Source organism: Alligator mississippiensis, chromosome 7 (assembly GCF_030867095.1).
Source record: "Alligator mississippiensis isolate rAllMis1 chromosome 7, rAllMis1, whole genome shotgun sequence".
NCBI classification, from domain to species: Eukaryota; Metazoa; Chordata; order Crocodylia; family Alligatoridae; genus Alligator; species Alligator mississippiensis.
Window position 1 is genome coordinate 79,944,066 of NC_081830.1, and position 27,491 is coordinate 79,971,556.

Below are 27,491 nucleotides of genomic sequence, written 5' to 3' on the forward strand. Positions count from 1 at the left end.
GCAGGGCATCCCCACCAGATAGAAGCCTTTACCACCACCCCCACTTCACAATGAAGTATCATCATTGTGATAAAAATTGTAGCCCATGAGGTGAAGTAATGTCCCAGGACCAGGTGTTTGGCCACTGGATCTGTTTTGTTATGGGCTATAGACAAGTCCCCAGCCCTTCTTTGGCCTGTATATTGTGGAAGGCAAGTCCTCAGCTTATATAACTTGGCATAGGTCCAGTAGAACCAATGGAGGTGAAGATCTGACCTGTTCAGCTTTTTGTACAAATCCCAGAAACTTGCCCTTTCTATCAAACATCCTTTATTTTAGAATAAGAAAAATGGCTGTATTAACAAAAAAAAATCCAAAGGTGAGGTCTGTGAGCATGAGCGCATGCATGCACACACTCAGTAACATGCTCCATGAAGTCTGCCTTACAAAGCCTCATATTCTGCAGATTGCCTGACATCTATACTACTGTATGTACAAACCACAATAAAAGTTATGGTCAGGCCATAGTTCAGATTTGTATGGTACTTTTTATTTATACATCTTAAAGCAGTTCCAGAAGTAGATACATGTCATTTTTCCCATTTTACAGAAGGGAATCTAAGGCACAGATGTGAGGCATCGCGTAGTCTTGAAAATATGCCTTGCTTTTCCTCTCTGAGTCATTCAGAGTCTCCAATCCAAATGTATTGACTCCTTTAATCCAGTCGGCTCCCCAAGGCACATCACCTTATCTAAATTCCCACCCTCTGAGCTAGCTCTGGAGCAGGGCTGGCATAACTGAGCAGGCAGCATAGGAAGCTTCCTAGGGTGGCAAATTGTAGTGGGTGGCAAAAGCAATGCCTTGGGCAGACAAGCATCTCATACATTCAGCCAGGCCTTAGCTCAGCATGACACTGCCTAGGGCAGCAAAAATCCTTGCACTGGCCATGCTTGGGAGGTCCCTGCAGTGCTGTGTACTCCATCATGGAGCCTCTTCCTTCCTTTTTGCTCCCTGACTTTTCCACATCCTAGTCTTTCATATCCAGCATCACCATGCCAGCAGCTCTAAAGCATTTCTTTGGGCCCATATCTGGGTGGGAGGCATTAGCCCAGGCCCATGACCAAGCTTCCAGATCCCCCAAAAACAGACCACGCACTTTAGCTATGCAAAATCCCTTGGAAAATATGAGAACAGGAAGCAAGAGTGAGCTTCAGCAAAGGAAGAGGATTCCACTAAGGCCAAGCAGTAGCTGAGTAAAGAGGCAGAATAGATTAAAGGCGATACTTGAGCACTGAAGAAAAAGCATTGTACTTCAAGTGATTTGGGGTGGGGAGGGGAGAAGATAAGGACAGAATTAGCTAGTAGTATCTTGATAAGGGTTGCTAGGTGAAGTTAAATTAATGTAAGAATAAGTGCAAGGGCTTGAAATAGCTGTCAGGCCTGATGGAGAAAACAACTAAGACACTGTATACAAAATCAGAAAGCATCTAAATGGCCAATTTACCTTCTGCAGAAGGTGAATAGCAAAATGCATTACCCATCACAAAGAAAGGAAATCACAGTAGCAATGATTGGGGCAGCGCTTCAGAAAATTATTGAACAAGCAAGAAGCACCTCTGATCACGGCTCTGTAAGAGGATAGTAAATTTGGAGAATTGCATGCAGAGATTAGGCTAACCTGGGCTGAGAATGTTTGAACAGTAATCCATTGCTTAACAAATGGGAAAGCAGCAGGCAGCAATTGCAGCTCGGCAGAAATGTTCAGAGTGGGAAACAGAAGTCTCTGCACTGTGGCCACACAAAATCAGGCTTTCAAAGCACCAGTACTGAGACCCAGCCCAAGAAAAGTAGAAGCATGGAAGCACGAAATCCTGGCAGAGTCTTCTCTGGTAACATATTTTGCACGCTCCCCGAACAGAAACATGGAGAGGAGCTGGCACCAAGCAATTGTGCGAGCAGTTTTGTTTGCCCGGTTTTCTTTTTCTGTTGTTCCAATGTATCTTCAGCCTTCAAGGATTTACTAAGCAGTGTCTGTCACACCAGAAATCATTTAATTTCATCATTGCTGCCAGAGAATTCAGAGTTTACACTACCCGTCACTGTGAAAGATGCTGCGTGAGGCTGGATTTCCCCTCCAGCTAATCAAAAATAATTCACATCTTCAATCCAAGATGATGATATTACGAAGTCAGTGGAGTGGCACTTGCTTATGCCATCAGTGTGTATTTGAGCAAATGAACAGAAATAGTTTGGGGGCTCACTTGAATCGCTGTTGATATCTATCTGGGATATTTCCTGTCATTGCTGTTCTTCAGTGCAATTTAGGGCCAGACATTGTTGTAATATGTGGAAGGCCTGATGTTTCTGGAAATTAGCTGTTCTTGGTGATGTATATGCTTCTGTGAAACAATGCAAGTGGCAGTCATTAATTAACTGAGGCATCCGTAAGTGCAGCAAAACAGTAAGAACCTGGAAACTGAGTGCAAGGAGCAAAAAGCGTTAATTGATCATCTTTACTTTTGCTGGAAAGTGTACATATTCTCTTTCCCATCCACCCCCATAAAGTACAAAATGTAGCAGATGTTTTGAAAACAGCTAGCCAAATCCATTAGACTCTATATAAATAAAGGTTGAGTTAGTGAAGAAGAAGGCAGAATAATGTTTACAAGAGAAGAGCAAGAAGATTTCCGACACCTGGGCAACTTAATGATGGCAGATGGCAAAAGCTGAGGGAAAAGAGAAGGAGCAATGTATACCAGCAGCTGTTGAACAAATGGGGTAGTAGAAAGACCTCCATTGAAACTCTATGGGAGGAATTTAATGTAGACATTTCTAGAGAAACAGTAGCTTAAATATGCAAGAGCGAGAAGACTGCTTTTTAACTCTACAGACAAATATTGTCAAAAGTACCCAATGGGTTGTCAACCAAGAAGATTTTCACAGCAAGCAACCATCCATTTGCATCAGATACCATTGGTGTGGGAGACTCCAGTTTCTGGGTCACTTAACAAGGCTCCTAACACAGCTGTTTTTTCTTAGACAAATGATTCAAAAAGGACTAAGTGAAGAAAAGGCAGGCAAGTGACATAATGGAGGACAATTGAGCAGGATGTGGAAGTGATGAGTAACTCACATGCAATACAAATCAGTTAAATGAACAGATTTCCCAGCATTCTGCTGTCCAAAGTCAGAGGACTAAAAAGATTCTGAAATGAAGTCCATCAATTCAGGGGTGACTTTTGGACCAGATAACTTCCATTAGTGTTAATGAGAGCTTTATATGTAAATCTCCTTCTTCATGGAACACAGACCACTAAAGATGTAGGTCATAACCATTCACCCATGAGATTATGGCTTCGTCTTTGCTGCTAAAAAAGTGGGTTTTTACTAATGCCCACTACCTCTCACACTATAAAATCCTAGTGGATACAAGGCACACCTCAGAACAAACTAGGGAAGGTAAACCATGGGTAAAGGGTTGACCTCACCCCCTATTAAGAGCTGGTCTAAGGACAGACATTACACACAAACTAGTTTAAGTGATCAGAAACTAATTCAAACCTGTAACAGAACAGAAGTTCAGTGCACATAAACCAGTTTCAAAATGACTGGAACTGGTTTCAGACAAACCTGGTTGAATGTAGTATCAGACTTAACTGATTTGGGTGAAACCATTTTATGCAATGTCTGTCCCAGACCCCTTCCTGGTTTAAATTAAACCAGAGTCCCCCAGCATCCCAGATACTTTGCAGCCCTGAGCTGGGATGTCTGCTCAGAGAACAGGGCTGACCCCGCCCATCTGCTTCCTAGCCAGAGCTTCCACAGAGACTGCAGGCACAGAAGGATCTGCCTGGCTTCCCCCTGCCTTCTCCCCACCCACCACCTCCCTCCTCGCTGCTCAAGCAGGAATCTCCTCCCTCCCTCCAATCTCCCACAGCATGGACCCCAACCCCATGGACCGTAGGCACGTGGTATGCTAGCTAATGCTGAGAGGTGTCTGTGTGTGTGTCTCCGCTTTCACTGGGACAGGCAGACAGAACAGTGTCTGCTCAGGGCTTTTTGGAACTAATCAACAGGTCAGCTGCTAATGCCCCTCCTTTCCTTCCTTGGAAAAACCTGTTTAGGAAGAGCTTGAATGAGAGAGGCTAGAGAGACAGGCTTTTGTTCTGTTGATGGGCTGATAAACACTGTGTTATAAGCCTCCTGCTGGATCCCTCTCCTGTAAGGTTTGCAGACAGTATGAAGAAGCAGGGAGAGGGAGATTGAAAAGCTCTTTATCATCAACAGATGCACCCCCTGTTTGCCTCAGAGTGCTAGCCAGGGGCTGAGGTCTGGCAACGTTCCTGCCCCTTGGGCAGTAAGCGAGGAAAAGCCTGGGACAGTGCAGGCAGAATGGGGGTTTACACCCCTCCCTAATCAGAGCATCCTCTGGACACCACCGCCCCCCCCAGCTCAGCACTACGGAAGGGAAGGGAGAGCTGGTCTAGTGCCTCCCGGCTTCTAGCCTGAGCCACTGCAGGCATGTGCCTGAATTTCCTTAGTCCAGAGGGAATGTCTTTGCAGTTGCAAACCAGTTCAACAGAGACAGATTAAACTAACCAGCAAAGATTGAATCAATTCAGGCTTAGTCTTTTTGAATGTCTGTCCCTAGCCCTGCAGATGGGCCCAAAGCACCAAAGCACATCATTGAGATATGCCTCAGGATTTAAAGATCCCCAAAGTTGAAGAATACAAAGTTTCATGTATTCTTGTTCCCCCGGCTGGTTCCCTAAAAAGCACAGACTCCAGTCTGAATTTAGGTTCAAACTACCACAAATTTCAAGAGTGTTCAGGTTGGAGTTCAGATTTTGATCTCTCTCATTTTAAGCAGCACATTCATTATTTAAACTTACTTCTCCTTCTACAACTTATTTTATGTTCACAGTGCAATCTGTGCTGGTGCTACCCAGACTTTGGGTACTTTGACAACGGAGACTGACATTATATAAAAAAAACCTAACCTTGATTGGCCATCAGTGGATTATTTCTGTGCTTCTTCCATAGCTGATCATACCAGACCATCTACTGGATTAGTGAAAAGCTTCCTGCTGCTGGTTCAGATGTGGATATCCTTTGAAAGTGACTCAGCATGGGGCTAAAAAGAATAGTACCTAATAAATATGCAACTTCAAACCAAATTCATATGGTTCTTAGGAAATTTTATCACTGCAGGAGAAGAAGAGGTTGCTGCATTTGTAACCTGCAATATTAATTATATTGTGAACTTCCTTATGTAATTAGAAATATGTATTTGTAACAGATAGTTACACTTTCTAGTTATGTATTTATCAAATCTTTATAATTAGGATGACTCATAATGAAATTATGCATTAGTTGTTCTATTCATTATGCTGCTTGACTTACAGTCAGCATGCAGACTACAAATCCTCTGAATTCCTTATCTCCTTCATCTCTCCTTGTCCATTTCAGAAGCTAATGTTGGTCAAAAATGGAAAAAAGAGTGCAAGCTAGTTTATGTGGGATTTCTCACAAAGGATCAACTCTTGCAAACTGCAAAGCATCATCAGCTCCTAGTAGTGTTGATTTGATTTTTGCATGTAATTTAAATTAAGAACACATATGAACTGTCTATTTTTTAGGACATTTATGCTCTGGATTATTCAGAAAGTACATACTTTACCTAGTCATATAGGAATTATCATATTAAATCAGGTTAGTGGTTCATTTAGTGTTGAAGGGTAGTGGCCAGACCAGATGCTTCTGAAGAAGATAAAACACATCTTCGGTAGACAATTATGAACTAACCTGTCTTTGAAGATTCTTATCAACCCCAGTCAGCTAGCATCTAAACTTAATGCACGTTTGTCTAATGTGCATTAAGGTGATTTAGTCACACATCTGCATGTGCACACACTAGAGTGTATTAACATGGTGTGCGGACTGACTTGGGACTAAAGTTAGTCCCAAGCAGGGTTGACATACACAGCGTTAATGCGCTTTATTGTTTCTGCATGTGCGTTAAGGCACTTTAGCTATTCATGCCTAAATTTGATACGTGCTTTTGCAGGTATCAAATTTAGGTGTCAATAGCCTAAAATTTCCATTTTAAGGCACGTTAAGGGCACACACTTGTAAACCCACACCCTTAATACACCTTAAAAATGGCTAATGCTCTTTACATTGGCACATGTAGACACATCCACTGTTACTTAACTCTTACAGATAGTTTTAACTATGCATCTCATAGTACTAATATTTTACCATTTTCCAACCGTGTCTAAGCTTTTGGTCTCAATGGTGCTTTGTGGCAAGGAGTCCCATGGATTACTTATGCATTGTAAAGAAAAAACTAATGCTTCTGCCTTTCAAACTGGGTGTTTTTCACTTACAAGTAGCATCCCTCTAAAGCTGTATCGTGAGGAAAGAGAAATGGAAACTAATTATTTCTCATTAGGGCTTCATTTTTCTTAATTTGTAGCAAAAACAAAACCATGTCGATAGAGTTCTGACTTCCTGTGGCTTTCACCTGCAAAATCTTGGGATGATTAGCATGTGAAGATGGGAAGATTTGTTCCCTTCCCCATCCTATTAATTCCCTTCTGTCTCCTTTCAGCTGAAGCTCTTCTTCAAGCCTGTTTCCTCCTGTTCTGTGACCAAAGGGGATACTACACATCTCCTTGCTGGTTTCTCACTCCGAGAGCTGGAGAATAGTATCTGCCATCCTCGCTTTCTTCACATGCCTGTCAGCCCAACTGCCAGGCCCGGGGTGGTCTTCCCCTCTTTTCCAGTCCTTCTCCCATTCTTCCTGGGAATGTGTGCCACTGTCCTCAAAGGCCATGGTGTTGATCTGAAAGCCATCAGTGAAGGAGTGTCTCATCAAGGGTGGATCCAGAGGGGTGCAGTAGGCTGGCTGCAATGATGGACCAGATCCTGTGTTTGATCTACCCTGGAATGACTCCCATCAGGTTTCAGGGATGTACACTGAGTCAAAGAGCTCAGAATTTCTCCCTGAGGATGTGAGAGGCCAGTCTTTGGGCAGTAAAAGTAATTTGTTCTAAATGGCCACTCAGATCTTGGCTGTTTGGGAAAACTCTCAGCAAAGTATTCAGCTGGGGCTCATTGTGGGATGGGGTTTTGTGACATGGCTATTTTCCCTTAGGAAGTGGACACAAACCAGAAAGGCTACCAAACTCCTTCTCAGCATTTCAGATGCTTGGCTGAAGTCTGTAGACCGGTAGAATGGCCCAGATTCAAGCCAATGATGTACACTGAGGAAAAGGCTTGTCCCGTTTCCTGTGCCATTAGGTTCCTACACATGATAAAGCTAAAACATATTCTTTTTTCTTAGCATGCTGATAACCTTCTTTTCCAAATTATTTTCAGGAATGAAGGTGAAGGGTTATGCCAGTACATCCCCACAAGTCTAGTTTTTAGCATTCTTGCAAATGCTGTAATGATCTGCTTTCCTGCCTGATCTCTCTAATCATTATTTGTTTCCCTGCTTGCTCGCTGTCATTTTTATTTTGAGGCAGTGGTTATGAAATGTGAGAGACAGTTTGCCTGTTCATACTCTTAACCATTGAACAGATACAACGTGAGCAGCTAGGGTTCTAGCTTCCCAACAGATCTCTACCAATGTGCCTTCACAATGGTAGGCTCCTTCAGGCCTTCAGCCAATTTCTTGCTACTGGTAGCAAGATGGTGCTTTGTGTTGGTGAGTTTTGAAAACTGAGTGTTCATCTGCTAGGGACGAAACTAGGACCTGCAACACTAAACAACAAGCCGATGTTAAAAGTCTTTGACCTGCTTTAACCAGGGCTGGCTTTGAGAGATGAAAGGTTCCATGGTCCAATAAGTTAAATGAGATCATAAAACTGGACACTTGGGATTTAGGTTTGCATATAAAAGTTTTATAAAACAGAGATCTACAAGCGCACAACCCAGAAAGCCCACCTTTCCCACGAATCTTTGGCACTACAAACACCAGGCAGCACTGTTTCTTTCTGCTCATTACCATTCTGCATTGTATCAGCTTGTAAACATAGGTTTAGAGCCGAGACATCCTTATCTGGGAACCACAGTTGCTTTTTGTAAAGATTCCCTTGCCTGGGTAGCATTGTATGTGTAATTAATAACATGGTAGAAATGTTTCATTGTTATCCCCATAATATCACGCCTTCCTCCATGAGTTTCAGAAAGTTTTAGATGTTGATCAGTGTTTTGGCCGGTTCGTTAGACAGCCTGAGACTGGGGTGGGTAAAAATGCTGTTGTGTTCATTTTTCTATCTACATTAGCCTGAAGAACCGACAGCGCCTTCCACTCCAAGGAGTTATTTTTCCCCCTTACTTTTGAACCCGTGCGTGAAATCCCGTGCTGCAGAAACAGTAGTCTGAATCTCTCTCCTCTAATGTGAAGGTTCAAACGCTGTGCGGGGGAGAGAAGGAGTTAGACCTATCGCTGCTTTTCTAACAAATACCCTATTACAACACTTAATAAAAACAGAAGCAGCATGCCTATCATAGGTTAATAAATCCTACCTAATGCATGCTTTGAAAACAGTACGAAACAGCCTTAACAGAGCTTCAGATAACTAATTTCAAGCATGGCTGTCTAGTGTGCCTGTCATTCCTATTGTCCTTCCAAACTATTTCAGACATTTTGAGCAGGGAGTATTAAGCTATGAGTTAGCCGGGGTTGTGACATGAATGGTCCAAAAAGGTTTAAGCACCAGGAGGTAATGATGACAGCGTTTAACAACTGGTGGCAGTTTGGAGGATTCCACTGGATCCCTGTTTATTAATAATTAGGCTTTGCATCGGAAGAAGATGTGACAACTAGCAGAGGTAGGATTTGCATGTGAAACAAAGGAATCTGTTGCTGTTTGATGCTTATTGTTGATGCTTTTGCTCTGTGGGCTTCCAAATGCAGGCAGGTGCAGAGTCAGAAACAGTAAGGGGAAGGGGGTGGGGGTAGGGGAAGCCAGGACCGCTTATAATAAAAATACTGTTGATAGTACTGTGTGTTTTGTGGCAGAAATGCCTCGAGGACAAACTGGTTCCAATCTCCTAGCCTGCTGAGTGTGCATTCCACGTTGCTTTTCCCATGGAGTAAAAATGCATAGAGGTCATGTAGAAAACCCTTCACCTCTTATCTTCCATGCCAGCTGGGTTGTTTCGGAGGTGGGGAGGGGGGAGGCAGGGGAGAGGGTGTCCTAAAAAGAGATGGGGAACGGGCATGTTAGAGTCCTGAAGCCGGTTAGATAAGGAATATATATGCTATTAACATGGAAAATGTGCCTTGAGTGTCACTGCTGTCATTTAAATAGGGGGAGTGAAGCATTAAGAGGTGATTTCCCCGATTTAAAAAAAAAAAAAATAGTTCGACTATAACCTATTGCAAAGGAAAGCATAAGGTATCCGTCCATTTTGCATAACGAAAGCTTCCTCTGCCCTGTTTACATTCATTATTTTGGGAGACAAGAATTGTAGTTTCAGACAGTCGAAGGTTAGCTTTCTCTCCCCCCCGCCACCCCCCGCCACCTCTTTCTCTGAAACAACTCTTGTGGCTGAGATGTAAATGATGCTTAGTTGATGGCTGAAAGGGCTGGGAGAAGGGCAATGCAGGGATTAAAACTAAGTAGCATCAAAGGAAATATTCCCCTTGAAAAGAGCTGGTTTTCTTTGAGAGAGAGAGAGAGTCCAGAGGAAATATGAGGTGATATGCAAAGTTATAAGCCTCATACCCTTTATGATGTGCTTGGTTTAGCATCAGACAAGGAAATATCAGAAAAATCACAGGCTGGGTTTCTTGAGGCACAACAGGGCAATGTAGATTGTACGTGTTCTTCTTTGGAGCAGGGCTGTAAGTTTGAATATTTGTCATTGAACGTGACCCTCATCAAGATAAGTAGCGGGAACTTAATGAGCAAATACCTTATATACGTGCATATGCAGCATCATTATCATTGGACCTTTTAGTCTCTTTGAACTAAACATGTTGCTTCTTATTTTGATAAACTGTTCCTGCTGATGCATTAAAGCTTCATTTCTATACAATGATGGAGAGACTTTGATTGTTAGTAAATGCTTCTTATTCTAATATTCTGCTTCTGGTAATTCCTCTCAAAGGGGCAATTAAAAATATGGACTTACAGGAACAGAGACTTGCATCTGGTAGGGAGAGGTGCAGTATCTCTTGGTTTGCTAAATATTAACATTAAGGTTACAATACCACTTTAAATCTACTTTAATGTGGTTGTCATTAACATACTTTATGATACTGTTGTCAGAAGTTCACAACTTGGAGAACTCTGTTCGACGGATTGTTTTCATTAAATCTTCATTTGGAAAAACATTCCTATACAATAGAGACTTGCCAAGTAATTTGATTTCACTTATCATCTCAAACGTTTCCTTTAAGGGAAATTTCATTACATTAGAGTACATTATAAGTGGCTTGTGATGGAATTCATTTGATAATGATATACGGATGACATTTTAACAACAAAAGTACTAAAACTTGTTCGGCGATAGCAAATGCAGCGTGTGCAAAGGCGATGCAACATCAGACCCGGCATATTAAGAATTCCTCCTCTCTATCTGTATCACCTTTAAAGAAATATAAATCATGAATATTTGTCATCTGTACTAGACAGTCATATATTCATTTAATTGCTTTGCTTTAAGTTAAAATTGGGACAAATATTGCTTTCACTTATATCCTGTACATAACTCAATAAATAAGAATGAGAGCAATGAAAACTTTCCTCCAAGAACTATTTTCCAGTACTTTTTGATAGGCATCCGAGGCCTCATTAGCCAATTTAAAAATCACCACATAAATGTTAGAGACTGGACAATGCTTACGGAAATCAATTGTGTTTAGTTCCTTCCCTACCTGACTGTTGTCCATTGCTAGAATCAGTTTCTTGCCCTGCCACAAACTGGTGGCGTGATGCTGGACCAGTTCCCTAGTCGCTCTGTCCCCCAGTTCTACACCTGTAAAGTGGGTATAGTAGCACTGCCTTCCCTCATAGGGGAACTCTGAAGATAAATGCATTAAAGACTATGAGGAGCTCAGATGCTATGGGAATGAGTGCAATAGAAGTACCCAAGATAAATTTGTGGTTCAGGTTGGGAAACAGAAGTGAAATATTGCAGGGGAAGAAAGCTTCCAATTTTGGCATTTCCAAACTTAAGCAAGAGTCACTGAAAATCTCGTGAGCCAGTTTGCTTTTGGAAATCTTCCAGGCAAATTCTACACTATCAAAAGGTCAATCTGGCAATAATTAACTATATGTCTGAGTACTTGTCAGAACTCATTCCCCAGCCTCTAAGCTTCCCCTCTCATTAATGTAAAGCAGATAATCAGGTAAATCGCATCAGATTGACTTCCAGTTATGGGGCACAGTCTCGTTTCATAACTTGGCCAGAGGCTGACTGAATAACTGGTTTCATGAATTTCATCTGCTTTTCTGTTTGTGAATTGTCCATGCCGAGTTCATCATGCAGTTTGCTAATTTATATATTATTTGTTCATTTCTCCTGTAAATAATTCTTGGCTTGCAGATCATTCAGGAATTGTAAATATTTGCACATTCACGCTGTTTTGCTCAGTTACATCATGTGATATTTCTTATTTAGTGATCTGTTCAAGTAACCTTCCCAAAGTGAATGGCAAGTTTCACAACCAAATGCACAGTTTAATATTAGACCATTTGAGCCAGATTTAAAATTTGCTAGAAACACAGAAGCACTGATGTGTTCATAGGAGGCAAAGACAAAGGCTTGTAAATAGGTTTACATCAGAATAGCTGTCAGACTGCTATGAATATTTATGGGAAACTATTTTAATTCTTTCTGCTCTATTATACCTAATAGTCAACATCACATCTTGCATGAAATGCTCCTTCCAGCCAAGTTCTCCCTACCACCAACCTCTTTCCATTAAGACCAGCTTATAAATTCCCCAAGACCTGCAAGAAGTCATTTAAAAGAAAAGACTCATCCCACCTTCCAGATTTCCCATTTCATCTCCTCTCCTTTATGACTAACTTGCACGCTGTAAGACTATAAGAAGGAAAGTGTGGAACTGGGAGGAGTTCCCAATGTCTTTAATCTGGGATAAAAGTGGTTACAGAAATTACATTTTTCACGCAACAAGTCCCCTGAAAGCACCCTGCAGGGATAACAAAGCACACATTCACGGCTGCAGAACGCTTTTAAAATGGCCAATCACATGAAAATGTAACCCTCATATGATGAAGTATAGGACAGGGGCACCCTAAGGCAGATCGCCTTAGGAAACCTGTACACAGAGGGTTAATTTAGGGTGATTCTGCCTACATCCCATGTGGCTTTACAGGCTGGACTTGGGGTTCATGTGGGCAAGCACCAGCCCAGTCCCACCCTCAGGGCTCTCACAGAGAGGAAACAGTAAATCTTGGTGTCCTTCCTATGCAGTGGGGGAAGGGAACCCCCCCACACACACATGTGCCCCCCGCCCCCCCCGCTACCCCTGCTTGAGGTCTTGCAGGGAGTCGGGTCTGGCCCACAAGCTGGGGGGAGGGGAGGTTCCTTTCTCCCCCACCCCAGCAAGCATTTTAATAGCAGCAGCATCATGGCTACCATGCCTAGAGCTGGGGAGGCTGGGAGTTGGGGGGGAATGGAGCCCCCTCCTGCCTTATGGACCTGGCCCAGCTACCCATGCTGGGGTCCTGGGGAAGCCAGGATGGGCCCATGAGGTGGGGGGCTCTATTCCCCTCTCCCACCCCAGCTCTAGGCATGGTAGCCATGAAGCTGCCACTGTCAAGATGCTTGCATGGGGGGCAGAAGTGGGGGAAGGAATTCCCCCCGCCACAAGTGCTTCCCCACCCCAGCTATCCCTGCTAGGAGGGAGCCAAGCCAGGCTGTTCTTCCCCTTACCCCACTCTAGTCACTGCTGACAGTGCTACGCTGGCTAGCACTACGGATGAAAGGGACTTGGGGGTCATCATTGACCACAAGATGAACATGAGCCTGCAGTGCGATGCTGCGGCTAGTAAAGCAACCAAAATGCTGGCTTACAGCCACAGATGCTTCTCAAGCAAATCCCAGGACGTCATTCTCCCATTGTACTCGGCCTTGGTGAGGCCGCAGCTGGAATACTGCGTCCAGTTTTAGGCTCCACAATTCAAAAAAGATGTGGAGAAGCTTGAGAGAGTCCAGAGAAGAGCCACGTGCATGATCAGAGGTCAGGGAAGCAGACCTTACGATGAGAGACTGAGAGCTATGGTACTCTTCAGCCTGGAAAAGCGCAGGCTCAGGGGTGATCTGGTTGCCACCTGTAAGTTTATCAGGGGTGCTCACCAGGATCTGGGGGAACGTTTGTTCACCAGAGCACCCCAAGGGATGACAAGGTCAAATGGTTATAAGCTCCTGCAAGACCGTTTGAGGCTGGACATAAGGAAGAATTTCTTTACTGTCCGAGCCCCCAAGGTCTGGAATAGCCTGTCATCAGAGATGGTTCAAGCACCTACTCTGAATGCCTTCGAGAAAAAATTGGAAGTTTATCTTGCTGGGATCCTGTGACCCCAGCTGACTTCCTGCCCCTGGGGCAGGGGGCTGGACTCGATGATCTTCCAAGGTCCCTTCCAGCCCTAATGTCTGTAAATCTGTGACAGTTGCCAGCTGTTGGGGGAACAGTGCCCCCGCCTGTTGGCCAGGGCTGATGCAGGCAGGCTTCAAGCCCCGCCCCCCCATAGGTGAATACCTATTGGGCTTAGTGATGCTCTAACTCATGATGCTTTGTGTAAAGTGCCATGAGTTAGTGCACTTCTCCAACAGGCTGCCTGCACTTGTGTACATTCCCCAAGATTGAGTATCAGCAACAGTACAGAGCAGGGTGTGGGCACAGGGCTGCAGTGGTAGTTAGAAGGAGGAGTGGCAATAACAGCAATGTATAGTGAGAACTGGAAGGAAATGGCACTTGAAGGGTTCATGGATCAAAAGTCAAGGGTCAACATACTATATGAAATAAAACTGCAGGACCATCTTGAATCATTGACTTATGGTTCTGATGTTGAGAGTCTGGTAACTTTGGAGGGGGGGGTTTCTGATGGTCTGTAATATTACCAGATTTTTTCAAAGCAAATAAACCTTCATAATTCATCATTCCCTGTTCCTTACTCTCTAAGCAATCATGGATATTTGTTTTAATTACAGTGCAAGCAGAGATATAATATGCTTCAGCCTTCATAATCCATGGAACTAATATCATCTTTTAGGAAGCATGTGACAATAACAGAGTAAGCAGGAGAAGAAAATCTTGCATGTGGTTAAAAGGCAGCAAAAGCAGGTCTGAGTAAAGATTTTTGTCAAATGGCTTCTCTCAAGGAAGAAATTCAGCTGTCAAAATGTCAAGCTGTTTTGACTTTGTAACAAATGAGGAGAAAAAGTTTGTGAAACAAGCAGACAGGAACACGTTTGATTTTGATTTATATTTGCACAATGCTTATGTCAAATTGGAAGGAAACAAATCTCCTACCAAATGAATTTCCTTGTCCAACCCACTCTCTGCTTTACATAAATATGCAACAAGTGGGTCATGAATCAACAGGATTCCTGTGGCTATGCAGAACAGCAGAGCTCTGCTCTCACAGTTAACAGTCACCCCAAACCCTCACGATGGCATTTCTGGATGCCTTTTTATTGATCCCATTGCCTAAAAATGTCAAAGGGCACTGCCACAAGTGCATGTGCAGTATATGCCAGTGGCAAACATGCAAATTTGCATGCGCATTTGCTGCAGGCAGTTGTCACATGTATGCAAACACATTTTGCCAAGGTGTTCTTTGTACTGGATCTACAGGTGTCCTAGTGGAAGAATGAAAAAACCTAGATGGATGAGAGGAACTACACAAATATAAAAGGATTTTGCTAGAGCAAAGACTGATTCACTTGAGATGGGTTTGAAATCCTGGACTCAAATGTCCCCGTACATTAGTGAGACTTAGATCCTGTAGGGCTTTTCTGCCAAAACCATCTATATAAAGCGTTCCCCAGATGTGATTGACTCCTAAGTCACCACCCTGGCAATACCATTTGGGCTAACATGGCTTGAGCTATATATTCTTAATAGTTAATTTTTTTTTTTAACTGGAAGACACAGAAAAGGTCAAGCAATAGACTCAGATAACTCACACTGTCCGCTTCAGTGGCGGGCCATCTGCTCAATGCTTTGCTGCCTCTGGTGCCTGGAATAAAGCAGACAGACTTACAGGAGTGAACGCCCATTGGCAAGCTCAGCAAAAAACACCCAGAAGCATTTTGGAGCTCCGGAGCCTCCTTCTGCCCAGGTGGGAGGCCATGGCAAGGTTGCTAAACTGCTTAGGGATCTTGGTCCCATTTATTAATTTAGATTTTAACAGCTCTCGTCATATCCAGCCAAAGCTCAGGGAGTCCACAGCAACCTCTTAAAAGTACAATACCAAACAGACCCATCACTCACTCTCAAGATCAAGCAACCTACCAACTATGTAGGTCATTCTCACCATAGTCCTACATCATAAGTACCCAGGCCTGAAGGACAGTTGTCAGATCTGTGTCCAAAGGGACTGGAAACAGACTTCCGGCCATTCAGAGTAGCTGCCCAGCAGGAAGTGAACTGCTAATTTGTTTTTGGAGTCACAACGGAGAGTCTAACCAAAATCCTGGATTCTGTGCATGCAGAAATCATCCCTGCCACCTCCCAGGGCCCAGCATTTCCAGTAGCTTACTCAAGTTCAGTGTTGATCACTCCTTGGCTTAGAGCAAGTCTGCACCCAAACCAGCTGATGCTTTTGTGAATTTTATCCAAATCCGTTGGCTTCACAAATCCCTGGAAGAGTTCTTATGAGTGGGTGCTCTTCCTCTTCCTCCTCTTCTAAATGGATGAAGGTTCAAATTTGGAGTGACCGTTCTGGTTTTAGTCACCTGGCTCCCCTCATCCCAGGTCAGTATTCTCGAACGTAAAGACCCAAAATGGACCCTTTGCTGGCACAGCTCTCCTTGGGCTGAGATACCTCACCAGTAAAGGGAGAAGTGACAAAATCACTTAGCCTGAAGAATGTTTTGCATTGTCCTATATATTTTCCACCTGTCCTTGCTAGTGTGCAAATTATTTTCTGCATCAGTGGAGTGGCACCCCTTGTTAACAATAGTTTCTTGCTTGGAAGTGTAGGTTTTAAAATGGTACACCTCAAATAAACTGGTTGGGGAGGGGGGGTCCTCAAAAGAAATATATAATGTTTTACTAGAATAAGCCAAACTGAGAAGGGAGAAGAGGCCTTTTTGGGCACTGCTAGCTCCAACCTATGGTATTCACAACAACCAAGTAGAGTCAAATCAAGACAGGAGGAAGGGAGAAAGCAATGTAACATGCTTGCTGAGCATGCTATGTTCTTCTGCATGCATAGAAGAACTTTCTATTGAGCTAAAATGAAAACTGATTGACTGTTAGCTCAGTTGTGCTCTGAATGCTGAAGGTATAAAGTTCACGACCTGTCGTGGGGTTGTTATAGAAACACACTTTGAAAAATTCAGTTCTGGGACTGGGAAAGGCTTTTGGAGTTGAAGAAGTGAGCAGGGATGAAGGAAAAAGAAGGCACGAACGTTTGTGATCATTGGTTTTCAGTTTTGCCTTGACCTCTGGGCAGTTTTCATGTCTGTTCCTTAAGTGGGAGAGCTGCCGGTGGTGTTGTAGAGAACAATAGGAAACCTGATGCGGCTGTGAAAACTAGTCCCCATGGCACAGGCTGTCACAAAAGGTGCATGAATATTTGTTGTGATTCACTAAAGATTGCTGATGTCGGGAGTTAGCATTTCAGGAAAGAATACAGGATGGAAAACATCAGGGAAACTAGGCAACCTTTCAATCCATTTAATAAAATGCATGCCCTTCAAGGCTTGGGAAACAATAATCTCCACGTCAACAAAGAAAATTCATCTGTAACCATAGCATTTAATTGACGAAAGAGTCAGCAAATGGAAAGCATAGGACTTTGGGTTTTTCCAGGCCCCTGTTAATAATACATCTGGGTACAGCCAACTTCTGACAACTTCTCAGTCTGCATTTACCGATTTATCTTGCGTTGATCTGGCTGACATCCTGCTCTTTGAAAGTAGTTCATGCTTTCTTAATTAATAGATAATCTTTTATATTTCTACCCCCTTCATTCAAAGAGTGTCACCTTGATCTGTCAGCGTGAGCAGGCAGTTTCCCAAGACATTCATGACAAAATCTTTTTTTGGTAAATCTATCTATTGGTAGGCAGCTAATTTGAAGCAATTTGTGTTGCCGGTGAATGATGTTTGAAGGAATTGCTTTTATCTTTTCTTGGTTCCTGTTTTAAGCCTATTTCAAGCAGTTGCGTGTAACACTTCCAACACCCCCGAAGTCTAGATTGATGTGGTATAACAAAAGGAAAATGACTAAACAATTAATTAAACCTCTTTGAAGAAATACATGTGGTTGTATCTACTCAGTGAGTGCTCACAGAATAAACCTGCTATTTGAGAACAATGTATCCAGTTTCTCTGTCAGGCATTGTGTGCCTTTATCAGTTACTCTGAATGAATACTTCCGATATGTATATGCATATATATTTAGAGTGACCCACGTCACGCAGAGCAGATCTCACATTTAAATCACGTTTGAGTTTCCATGTCTCTCCCCTCTCTCTCTCTTGCTATGTGCTGGCATATTTAATGGATTATGAATGAGGAGGCTATCCCGGCTGGGGCTGGATCTAGAAAATGTCTTCCCAAAACTTAGAAAACTCTGTCAAAAAATCAAGCCCTAATAAAAACATAGAAAACTCGAATTGGTCTAAAAAAAGATATCATCTCTACTACAAGTCCTGTTTGCCTTTTCCTCGAGACCAATACGGCTACAACCTGGACACCAAGCCCTAATTCTGCATTTTAGTCATTTGAGTTGAAGGAATATCTCCATCAATTGACAACAGCAGCATGAGTAGCACATTTTGACAAGCCAGGGCATCCTCTTATGGTTTTAGCCCCTCTGTAGTTTAGCCCCTCCATCTTTTTATAGTTTTAGCCCCTGGATTCCTGTTGTATGGGACTTCCACTTTAGCACCAGATCTGAAGTACTCAGCAACAGTCCACTGATACCAATGGAGTTGGATTTAATCAAGAATATGTACTTATAGACATGTCCAAAATAAACACCTGGACAATATCTTTCATGAGCTTTAGGACCACTTAAAATCCAGACCCAGATGTTGATTAATGCTGCTCTAAACCACCCCCACCCCATTTCTGAACACTCAAAATTGGGGGTCTGAAATTCAAATCTGGATCCAATCGTTATGACTCATGCCAACCCCTAATATAATTCAAGCAGCTGCATACTAAGGATGCAGTGTACAGCCAGTGACTTTCATAACTGAATGCATTTTTCTAGCTGTTTTCCGTCAGATGCCAGCAGTGCCACCAAGAGCCTTTTCATAGCTTGAGATGCCACCCTCCCCTGCCTTCTGCCTGACTTCAGACTAACATGACTGATTACCTCTATAGCTTAAAGAGCAAGACCGTAGCTATGTTTTTTGCACAGTACCCAACCCTACTACATAAGCACATTTCCCACTTAAATCATATCTGGATAAAAAAATCCCTAAAAAACTTAGATTAATCTGCTCTTCTCCATTCCTTGACTGGAAAGCCTCCCAGCTTGCCAGGAACAAGCAGATCAGTGGCCTTCTTGAGTCCACATTGTCAGAGAGTAGCATGTGTTATCTTCAGACCACACACAAATTGGTAATTTTCTAACATTTTTCCCATTATCCAGAATCTCAGCTATGAGGACCTATATATAAAGTCTCACGTATGAACCTGTTGGTCACTTGCCAAATAACCAGATGGCACTAATGTACTACGGTGATAGGTGCCTTAGAAATAGTAGAAAGACAGCAAGGAGTACCACAGCACACTTGAAGATTTCATATGTTCCTTTTGATGAACAGCAATTGTGGCCAGCTAATTAGTCTGTTCTTTCCCATGGCAGTCCTGTAGGGCTGAATTAGAAGAGGCAATAGGATCTACCTCAGAAGCAGACTCAAAACAGGCAACCCACTAAGAGTGAGCCCTGTAAAGACAAAAATATCAGTAAGCAACTGCCTACAGCAGCGGTTCTGAACTGGGGGTACATGTACCCCCAAGGGGGTACATGAAGCCTCATCAGGGGGTACACAAGATGTGTTTCATACATTGTCTAACACAGGTTGAAGGGGTTGTGTTAATTAATTTCCCATTGAAAGGGGCTACGTGAAGTCTCACTCTGAGACCAAGGGATAGCTCGACTGAAAAAGGTTCAGAACCGCTGGCCTAAAGGTAGGCAGCAGGAAATGCCATAGATGGGGGTGCATCTATATGAGACGCTAACTGTGCAGTAGCCTAATAACAGTGTGCAGTAGCGTGCTGGGCAAAACCCATGCTAATATGCTACTGGGCAGTGCTATTAGGCTGCTGCACAGTTAGCATCACTAAAAAGCCATGTGCCACAGCCCCTGCACAGTTGTGCCAGTCACTGTGCATTGATTTAGTACTTGACTTTGCAAGCACTAAACGTAATGCACAGTAACTACAGCAATCAGAACTCATGGTAGAGGTGATATCTTTTATTAGACCAACTAGATGTTGGCAAAAAAAAAATGCTTGAATTGCAAGCTTTCGGAGGCAAGCACCCTTCTTCAGGCATAGGAGACAAGATTGTAACAGTTCTCCTGGGTAGAAATGACAGTTCATATTTCATAGGAGAGTTAAAGGTGTGATAAAATCTCCTGTTTGAAACAGTTCATTTTATGCAGGTTAGGCTCAGAGAGAAATTGTAATAGTCTGTTGACCCTGATACCAGGAGCTACAGCACATTAATGAAAGTGTAGATGCACCCAGGGTATATCAGAAATCCTACCTGTAAAGCCCTTTCTTGAGTCTAGCCTCTTCTCTCAGTAACCCCAGTGAGTTACAGTCTCTGTTCTTACAGAAGTCACCACACAGGTCCAATCATGTTCGCTGTCAATCTCTTCACCCCTTTTATTTCTGGTATAGCCTTTATGAGATAAGGTGACCAGAAATGAGCACAGAATTCCAGGTGAGGGCATGCCATTGATTTATATAGTAGCTTTATGATATTTTTTTCAATGTTGTTTCCTTTTCCATTTGAACACAGCCAAATGTTTTGATTGCCTTTTTTTTTTTTGGCTTGTTGCTGAGTAGAGGTTTGCATTGAGCTCCATACATGTACGCTCAGGGTTTTTTCTGAGTGATTATAGTACAATTAATTTAGAGCCCAATCATGCATCTGAGAAGTTGAAACGCTTCCTTCCAATAAACCTTACCTAGCTTTTGTCATCAATGAATTTCATCTGTTGACATACTGCCCCATTCATCTATCTTTGCTAAGTCTCTCTGAAGTTCCCTACAGCTTCTCTAGGTTGGACATAATTTAGTGATTCTAATACTAAAAAAAAAAAAATCCCCATAATTTGAGTTGCATTGTCAGCCTCAGCAGGCTCCTAGATGTGTGTGAATAACTATCACAGTCACCTCTGACAGTATCCTTAATGATTTTTACATTTCTCTCCTCTGATAAGTTCCATCACTTATGTGTGTTAGAGATGCAATAAAAACTAAATGTGCCAAGATGTGTTAGTACTTATAAAGATAATCAGGGAATAAAATTTACTGCTTTAAATATTGGCCGTTATGATGTACCCTGGCTTGAATTCTACATCATGTTAAATTGCCTCAACTGAGAAGGAACTTCTGTAAGTGAAGTGTCCTTCAACTCTGAGACCAAGGGACCTAACTACTTTTAACATGGAAACTTGATCAGTTTACGAGAGGAAGGATATGAAGTCACACCTGCAATTGCCATGAATTTGGAGACCCATGAAGTGCCTTCCAGTTCTGTGTTTCTTTACATAAGGAAGAGCAAACTGGTTTGGATAAAAAAAAATCTGAGTTTTTGTCTAAATTGCAAACTAAATCAGCTCTGAGAGTTTTATTGGAACTGTGTAGGAGCTTGGTTGGCTTTCTCTCTCTCTTTTTTTATTATTTTTTACATGTATGTATCTTTGTACTGCATTATTTGGTGGGGGGGGTGGCAAGCAGAACATACTTTAAATAATGCCTTTTTATTTTCAAAGTGCCTTGCAGATGTGACAAACTTGATTCTTCAAAGGCACTTAGTACCTTCATCCCTATGAGGACTTAGTAGGAGCTGGCTAGCACAGAATATCTGAAAATCAGGCGTTAAAACATTAATCCTCCCAACAGCCCTGTTAAGGAGGCATTTTCCCCATTTTACAAGTTAGACAGCTAATGTTAAGGGACTGGTAGCTTCTAACTCTCCACTAAGTTAAGACATCTCTTCCCTACATTGGTCACCTAAACCCATGTTTTTCAAAAATGTCCCCTAATTTGGGATATTTCCATTCTTTTAAATTGAAACAACCAAATTTATCAGACATGATTTTTTTTTTAAAAAGCACAGGCTTAAATGATAGAGGAGGTCCATTATATCATGCACATGGCTTCCTAAATGTAATTTAGTTCCAAGTATGAGCCATTATGCAAAGTAGTTGATGGCTGGTTTGCATAGATGGACCCAATTGTAATATTTACTGATGCTATTAACAGTTATACAGCAGTCTCGGGCAGGTTTGACGCTGCTAGGTTCTGGATAAATATATCCAGATACATTTTTAATTGAAGTTTGTCGTTTCCATAGCATGAAAGTTGTTGGGCTAATGTAAGGTTTCCCTAAACCATGAGGGCAGGTGTGGAAGCACAGAATGGTCATTCCTGTGAAGACAGTGGGAGGGTTTGTTTGAAAGCCAGGGGAGTTGACTAGCTGAATAGAAAGGGGCCTGCTACAGCATGACGTACTCCACTAGCCCCACAACAGTTTCTGTTCCCTCCCTACTCCATCAGTTCCATCTTTGCCTTTAAGAGATCCTTGCCCCCCCACCTTCAAGTGACACCTTCTCAGCTGCTCCATGTAGCTGTACAATGGGTACAGTGGAGAACAGCCAGAGAGGGAAACCAAAAGCTATCTGTCTGCTTGCTCTTGAGGCCCCACAGCCACTTTTGGTGGTAGCCAGGATGTATTACTGCCTCCTGCTTCTCAGTGCCCACCTGAATATGTGGTGTTCAGTCTAGCAGTGACAATGTAGGAAGGGGCAGGGCCTGCATGCATGGCACTTGGCTGACAGGCATGTTGCTACTCAGAGACCTATGAATACCAAATGAAGATGGTCATTTCCATTGTGATCCTTTACTGAAGAAAGAACTCTCCCCCACATGGCCACACAAGCTGCTCTTGACTATACTCAAGAGCACTTTTGTCCCCTTTGTTTTCTATTCCCCAGTCCCTTTCCAGCTCCATCATCCTGTGCCCCAATGAGTGGGAAAGGGGACTCACATTGTAATATTACGCTATAGAAGCCAGGAAGTTTGATGACTCCATAGGATCTGTGGTGGGCCAGTAAGGGGTGCTCTTGCACTGAGCCACTCACCCCACTGCGCCCAACCACCTTCCAGGCTGTGAATGCCTCCGTGCGGGCGCCTCACATCTGGCCGACCCCCTTCCTGGAGCACACCCGCTAACCTGGGGGTTACAGGTAACACTGCCACCACCCAGAGTCTGGACTGATCCTGGACCTATGCCCTCTGGGAAACACAGGCCTATTAGCCCTTGAGGGTGCTTCATCCACTACAATAACTTGGGCTGCTTCCCTCAGTCTGAAGCACAAATAGTGGTCTCCCCTAGTTAGCCAAGCCAAGAGGACCCCGAGGCATTAATCTAGACCCTCTCCCAACAAGTCTCCCACGCTAGGTACAAAGGAGAACTTTATTGGTTTCAAGGAATAGGTTTGGAATAGGGTACAGGGTACAGCAATATCAGAGAAATCCCATAGAGCAACAGGATGGCTGGGTAGCCTTTGATCACACATCTGAGTTACTGCAAGCTATATATCTAGCTAGATCTCAGGAAGCTCACTCACGAGTATCATCCAGAGGCAGGTGGAGATTCTCTCTGGAGGCAGGCAGTTCATTGAGCATGAGTTTCAAGAGAGAGCAAGTTTCAGATGGTCTAGCTTCTGTCTATGAGTTTTCATCATGGCTACTGCCCCTCCTCCTGGGCAGTACTTCACTTGTATAGCCCTTATGGCCTCATTTACCTGGTCCAATTAAGGCCAGCAACTGTTGGCTGCCACCCAACCAATTTGAAATGCATCACTGGTTGCCAGGTAGACTGGCAGGGTCTCTAGCCCCCTCCCAGTCAGGTTGGCATTGCTAAGAACAATAGGGATCTTAAGCCCTGACCCAGGTGTGTGAGGCCAGTCACATAGGCAGAGGGAGCAGGTTTCCCCCCTCCCTCAGGAATGTATCCAGCTCAGGTTACAACTCAGGGTTACCTGAAGAGATGGGGCAAAGGAGTCTGTCCTTTGCAGTGACCATGGAAACCAAATTGTCAGATAGCAGAGTTTGGGGAGAGACAGAGATGATATTCTGCCACAGGGTCAAGCCACAAAAGGAGTGTCAGAGCCATAAGACTTGGACTGCTGTACCCATGACATAATCACTGTCTAGCCCTATCCAGTTTGCTGACCAAAGAGATCTGGAAACATTAGCATAAAGCATTGTGCCTTGGACAGTGGGAGACGACTAGGTAGACAGGGTGTCTATTTATTTATTTGTATTATATGACCATTTATTCCTTATTCATTTACTTATTAACTTTTTTCTCCCAGGGAGTCTTCCTCCCTTCTGCTAGAATCCAGAGCTTCCTTCTCATATTTATACCATGATTGTTCCTCACCCCCAGCAGAGTCCCACATCTCAGCTGGAGAAAGGTAGGTGTGGAGAACTAAACGGGAGTGCAGATCACTATGGGCTAGACTCCAACTTGAGGCTGTGGCCTGGGGAAGGACTGATACCTAAACTGACCTTTCTCTCTGGATTTAGCCCTAAAAAGCCTTGTACCTCAGAGAGACCCCACAGGCTATTTCCCTCCATGTTTTAAAGGATAGCAATTTTCTTCTAGGTTATTCATCCAGCCATTTGTACTGCTATGTGTGCTAGTGTGCATACTGGAGGGGTGGAGTAAGGATTTGCCCATATCCTTCCCACCCCTGCTTCTCCCTGCCCATGTTCTCCTACAAGAAATATGAAAATGCCTGACTCCTGCTCTCACCTGTGCACCCAGCTTTGCCTTCAGGTAGCCCAAAGGAATTAGGGGAGTTCTTAATCTCTCTGGCTCCCCTGAGCAAGCATGGATACAATTCAATCTTAGGCTGATGGACTCAATTCTATATTTTAATGCAAGAACTGTAACTTCAGTAGGTGTTCGTTCTTGCAGTGCAAAATAGGAGTGGTGTATTTGAAATACCTAAGGCAGAAAATGTGGTGGGATCAGTCTTACTGTGCAGTCTTTGGTGAATTGTTGCTAACACCTCCAGGATTTCTGAGAAAATGTACCTAAATGGGAAGAGTTGATGGAACCATACAGATCTCGCACTGTGCTGTTCATGAACAACTAAGAGCTATAAATGAAATACTTTATGCAGTTATGAAGCAATAACCTCCTAGCCACCACCTTCCTTAGTCCTTTGCTCTAGGTAGACTGTTGTTTAGCTTGCAGAGTCAAGTGCTTTGACCCAGCACCATGTATATCCTAAGAGTGTGTGTGCTGACCAATGTGCAGTTTTTGTGCCTTTACCCAAAAGGTTGCATTGTCCCCAGCACACTCTCACACATGCTCTCTGGCAATTTCTCTTTCCTAGAGGGCCGTTTCCATATTTTTAAATGGTTTTAGATTGAACAGCAAGAAGTGATGAAAGGAGTGGGGCATCAGCTGCCTAAGAATTGACATATCGCAGGTATTGAATGCTTATCTTGCAGCAATCTGATAGCGATCATACAGACAACCTAATTGACTCTAGATAAAGAAAAGCCAAATATTTCCCTGGCTAGGTAACTGAAAGGGTAGAAGGGGCAAATAAGAACTGTGCAATTTTTTTCTAGCTCTTTCATTGTCACAGTCTTTCAGTGGTGTGGGGGGGTATATTTACAGTGTCACTGGAATCAGACTATAAACTGTTCTTTCAGAGTTTATTACTTGCAATTAGGATTCTGTGTATTACAATATAAATCCTGAAGCATGACAATTTCATTCAGAACATTTCATGCAAATTACTGAAAAATCTTCATTCCCTTAAGTAGTCTGCGCCTTACAGACTCTCAGACATATATTTCCCAAGATAGATCTTCATTCCCCTGGTATGTAGTATTATATTTTACATTTCTAACACTTACACATGCACGGATAGAAGTCATTGTTTAGGCAAATAGAGTTCTGCTCAAATAGAGTTTTCCTCATCTTTTTTCCTCCAATACCTGCTTTATTTTCAGACTTCAGAAAACAGTCACAAATTAGATCTGACAGCAACTCACCAACTCCTGAGATTTCAGATGTGTGCTGTTTCATGCTGTATCGTCTCTGCCAAATCTTTGTGCATAAGAGGAGCGCATAGTTCATGAAAGCAGCGGTTCATCGTTAATTAACCCTAATTTACTCTTTTGGGTTAGGCCGACATCGTGAAAAGATCTTGCCTTATGGTAATTCCACATTCTCCCCTGTGGTTTAAAAAAAAACTACCAAGGCATGAAGATGAATTATTTAAAAGGAATGAATATGAAACTTAAATACACAGAAACCAACAGCCAGAAAATGCAAAGTAGTAGAAATTCTGATCAGTTCAGCCTAGATCCCTCAGCTAAGATCAGGGCTCTGTGGGGTTAGTCACTATGCAAAATGTGTACAAAGAGAAAGTCCCTGCTAAGAAATATTCATGAGCTGGTGGGAACAACATTCTCTTCAGATCATAGATGGGTACAAGGACACACAAACTAAGCAACTTGCCTGAGGTCTCATTGGCAGGTCGTAGCAAAGGCAGGAATTTAGGTTGCCTAAATTCCACCATAATCCACATCATCCTTCCTCTTACATTCACCCAGTTCTTACAATTTCTACCCTGCCATAGTCCACCAGGCTGCAAACCATTCTTGTTGAGAAGTTGCTATCTATGATCAAACAAAGGATCCTAAACTAGATGGACTATATCTTCCACATTGGCCAGTATCAACCTCAATAGAAGGATGCTAGTAATCCCACAATTGCCAAATCCAGGATCACCTGCCCTTGTTCCTAACATCCAGGGATTAGCTTCAACCCTGAAGCATGTGGTTTTACATATCCCTTCCAAAATCTAATTTGTTAGCATGAAATATTATTCAGAATATTCATGTTGCCCGTGTAAATCTCCACTCCCTCTCTGAAATGCGAGCCCTGTGTAAAAACCTTCTGTCGTTGCTCTACTTAACGCAGTTTTTGGTGAGGGTGATAACGTGCCGATAGCATTTGGCAGGTGTGTTTTAAAGTGGCAACTGAAGGGGAAGATGGTAGGAAAGTGGTACATGCGTTTGTGAATAATACTGATGTTTGCATGCAAATCATTAGGCCTGTGAAAATCTTTCCAGACTTGTTTTTCTGGTTTGTTCTTCTGGATTTTGTCTCCACATTGGTCATTACCCTGCCATTTTTATATTCACTTTGACATTATCCTTATGTAGTCAGAGTCACTTGTATGAAAACTAGGACAAAGTCTGTCTTCCCTGGTACGGGTAAAAATTGAACTTCAGGTTTTCAGGCATGACTACTTAGCATTAAAACTGCCTCCATGCTCATCTAGCTGGGAAACAGGCATAGTGACATGGAGTTTGTCTGAGTAATTACAACTAAGCAAAGCAACACACTTGGAAGAGTAGATACTATACAGGGCAAGAACCGTAACTCAGATTTGTTTTTTAATGTGCAATAAGGAAAGTAGAGCTTTTCATTTTAAGGAATACACTTAGCTCCCTTTTCAAGACCCATTTATGCTGGGGGTAGTAGGGCAGGTGAGAATTTATTTTTTTTAAGTACTAATGTAACTACTAGGCTAAAGCTGGAGGGGGAGTATGTGTCCGTGTGCATGTACATGCATGTGTGTGTACTTACACAAAATTAAAAATGCACATATGTAATTTTCTTCTTCTTTCGACTGTAAGCACTTCAGAACAGGCACTGTGTTTGCCTCTATATTTTTAGACCAGCCAGTACAATGACATCCTGTTTTTGACAGGGACCTTCAGATACTGTTGATATATAAATATTAGATGATGATAATAAGGAAAGCAGGGTCAGCCCATGGACAATCTGTGAACAGCAAATGGCAAATTCTTCACATAAATTATTGATTCATAACTAAATTTACAAATTAAACAGCACAAAAATTAGCTACGCGTAAGTGGAAAAAGCAGGTCCGTTAGGTAAAAGTGAGTGCAATGCCTTGTATAGGAAACAGCCCTTGGAAGCCAGGATGGGCTGACCAAAGGGTTAAAACACATACCCCTTCCATCCCTTGCT

The 27,491-nt window shown here is 42.8% G+C and overlaps 1 protein-coding gene and 1 long non-coding RNA gene across 7 annotated transcripts in view; one reads left to right on the plus strand and one right to left on the minus strand.

The window, feature by feature from the left end:
• Positions 1–27,491, plus strand: part of LOC102572400 (calcium-activated potassium channel subunit beta-2) — a 183,091-nt gene that overhangs the window by 5,588 nt on the left and 150,012 nt on the right. The window contains exons 1-2 of one of the 6 annotated variants that reach the window (XM_019478510.2): positions 8,350–8,824; positions 23,776–23,877. The exons of 2 other annotated variants lie outside the window; for them this stretch is intronic. The gene's annotated coding sequence lies outside the window, so the exon portion shown is untranslated. Of the gene's footprint in view, positions 1–8,349; positions 8,825–23,775; positions 23,878–27,491 lie in introns of those variants that run through there. 3 more of the 6 variants (XM_019478513.2, XM_059731169.1, XM_019478514.2) reach the window with 3 other exon arrangements.
• LOC109280923 (uncharacterized) lies at positions 508–27,432 on the minus strand. Its single transcript, XR_002087411.2, has 3 exons — positions 25,478–27,432; positions 15,161–15,213; positions 508–2,379 (listed from the first exon to the last, which is right to left on the minus strand). It is a non-coding gene; the product is annotated as an uncharacterized LOC109280923 (long non-coding RNA).